The following is a 2,946-nucleotide window of genomic DNA, read 5'->3' on the forward strand; positions in this document are numbered from 1 at the left end:
TTTCATTATGTGTTTTTGGTAATTTCTGGTGGGGAGGCTTTGGTCTTGTGCAGCAATTAAAAATCCTTCAGTCTCTGCTTTGAGTCCTGAGCTTCTCAGCCATTGCTGGGATTTTTCTCTGTCTATTTCTTTCGCATTTAGTTTAGCCCAGTATTTACCATGTAGGGGCTTTTCTTGCCATCGTTTTATCATGGTCCGTTGCTGTTCTAGTTTTAGTTTGGATTTCATTTGTTTTATAGCTTTTGTTGTTTCTTCTTCTTCTTCTTCGTATTTGTTAGGTAGATTGATTTCTTGTTTGTATTTGTCAGCTTTATTATTATTATTATCATTATTATTATTATTATAAGTCAATGAGTCATTAGCATGCCAGACAATATGCTTAGTGGCATTTCTTCCAGCTCTATGTTCTGGGTTAAAACTCCACTGCGATTAATTCTGCCTTTTATCCTTTTATGTCTTACAGTAAGTACCAGTTGAGTACTGGGGCCAGTTTAATTAACTAGCCCTCTACCCTAATAAAATTCCAGATCTTGTGTTTATAGTAGAATTAATTATTTTAATTTCACTAGTGCATGCTAATTTAGTTGGCAGGTATTTTATCTTGAAGGTTTGGCAACAACAAGTTTCCTCAAATTTCAAGAATTCTTCTGAGGATTTTTGCAGAATATAGGATGGTACTTTCCTGCTGGTTGGCAATTAGAGTTTCAATTCCTATTTCTTTCAGTCAAGCCAAATGAAATTGTAGTCAAGGCCGATGCTGGTGTCACGTGACTAGCACTCATGCTGGCGGCACATAAAGAGCACCTTTCAAGCATTGGGCTTCACGGAGGCAATGACCAAGAGCCATCAAGCTGAGCAAAATCACAATCATGGTAAATATTGGTGTCACACAAATGGCACCTGTGCCAGTGGAACATAAAAGCTCCGATTACACTCCTGGAGTGGTTGGCATTAGGAAGGGTATCCAGCCTTAGAAAACCATACCAAATCAGACTGGAGTCTGGGACAGTCTTCCAGCTTACTAGCCCCTGTCAAAACATGCAATCCATGCCAGCATGAACAATGGATGTTAAATGATGATGATGATGACAATGATGTTATATATATATGCACAAACACACATGTATATACACACATACCTCAGTACTAAGGACTAAAAGGGGAAACATTGGTCTAACAAAGCCAATGGGCTGTAGGTACTGACACTAAGGTTCAGTTACGTTAGGAGGGGCTAATATCAACAGTTACAATATGAAAGACAGAGGAATAAATACAGTACTGTACTTTTAATCAAGCAGACTATCCAATTTGACACTGTATATATACAGTATAATATAGTTAATTCAACATTTTAAATTTAAAATCAGGCTTACAATGGATGGTGAAGAGGTTTTGTTATGCCGTGATCTTGTCTGCTGCGTCCAGAATTCATTAAAGGGAGGTCCATAGTACCGAGGTAAGAGTGTGTATATATATATATATATATATATATATATATATATATATATATATATATATATATATATATATAAATATCTGCCAAATTGGATTGGAGCCTGGTGTTGCCATCCGGTTTCACCAGTCCTCAGTCGAATCGTCCAACACATGCCAGCATGGAAAGCGGACGTTAAACGATGATGATGATGATGATGATATACATACACACATTTATATACATATATATGTATAAAATAGCCATTTATGTATCTTACGTATTGTAAAAACACCCTCAATAGGCCACTTAGTGAAGTATTTGTCATGAGATACAATCTTTTATGAACTTAATGTGTTAAGAACACAATAAGTGTCATTAATATTAAATTTCTTCTACTAGTTACAGCAGCAAGTTGTTTCAACCTTGTAATATTGATATGCAGTTAGGTAACAGAACTATTTAAGACTCAAGTGTTATATATATCTATATGTGAAGCATTGTTGTGGTTGTCACTGTCACTACTGCCATCATCATCATCATATATGGTCTACTTTTACATACTTGCATATGTCAGTTGTGAATTATGATGGGGCAGATTTTCTGCGGCCAGTTCGTCTTCTTGTAAATGACTCTCACTTGTTTCAAAGTAAGAAAATACCATCCCTTGTCCTTCGAACACAAACTCTCAATTGCTGGACATGTTTACATGAAACACTGTAGGCAACACTGCCTTCTTTGTCTGTGAACAAAAGCTTATTTTTAATCAAGATGTCAGCATATAAATGTCAAGACAAGAGGGAAGACACAAATACACACACTCGAATAACTTCTTACAGTTTCCATCAACCCATTCACCAAGAAGTCATTACACAGCCTATGGCTATGGTTTCTTTAGTCAAGCTACTTTCATGGACTCCCACAACTCTCTGTTACCATCTAACTCCATTATTATGAATTTGAATTGGGAACTTGACTCATAGTTAATCTTTCATTAGCTGATTACACATCTACGGACACCATCACTATGGATTGCAGTTACTCTCTTGATAGAGCTTGATGATCCTGACCATTGATCTTCAATGATTCCTCTGCTCAGCATCAATGTAAGAAGCACCATTGGCTCAGTCAAGCTCTCCCATTACCTCTTAACAATTTGCCATGCTGCAGTCCCATGACTTTGCCATATCCCTAGCAGGGTGACTGAATGGGCATTATACTTTGCCAAAGGCAACCTGTAACTTTGCAGGGCACAGCTATCACTCCATGAAGTATTTTCAAAATACCTGCATATTCAATGGCTATGGTAGAAGACACAAACTAACAGTGTTATTCAGGGAGAACAAATCAAAACAACCTTTTTAACTTCATAGCTATGCCTCTGCCTATATATATGTATATATATATATATATGTGTATATATATGTATATATATATATGTGTGTGTGTGTGTATGTGTATGTATATATATATCTATATATATATATATATATATAGATATATATATATATATA

At 35.9% G+C, this 2,946-nt stretch overlaps 1 protein-coding gene across 3 annotated transcripts in view; it reads right to left on the bottom strand.

Moving 5' to 3' along the window:
• Positions 1 to 2,946, bottom strand: part of LOC106871250 (ankyrin repeat domain-containing protein 16) — a 75,976-nt gene that overhangs the window by 14,332 nt on the left and 58,698 nt on the right. Inside the window, exon 6 of one of the 3 annotated variants that reach the window (XR_008264163.1) lies at positions 1,997 to 2,174. The exons of the other annotated variants lie outside the window; for them this stretch is intronic. The gene's annotated coding sequence lies outside the window, so the exon portion shown is untranslated. The remainder of the gene's footprint in view (positions 1 to 1,996; positions 2,175 to 2,946) is intronic. 3 annotated transcript variants of the gene reach the window in all.

This window comes from Octopus bimaculoides, chromosome 5, assembly GCF_001194135.2.
Source record: "Octopus bimaculoides isolate UCB-OBI-ISO-001 chromosome 5, ASM119413v2, whole genome shotgun sequence".
Taxonomy (NCBI): domain Eukaryota; kingdom Metazoa; phylum Mollusca; class Cephalopoda; order Octopoda; family Octopodidae; genus Octopus; species Octopus bimaculoides.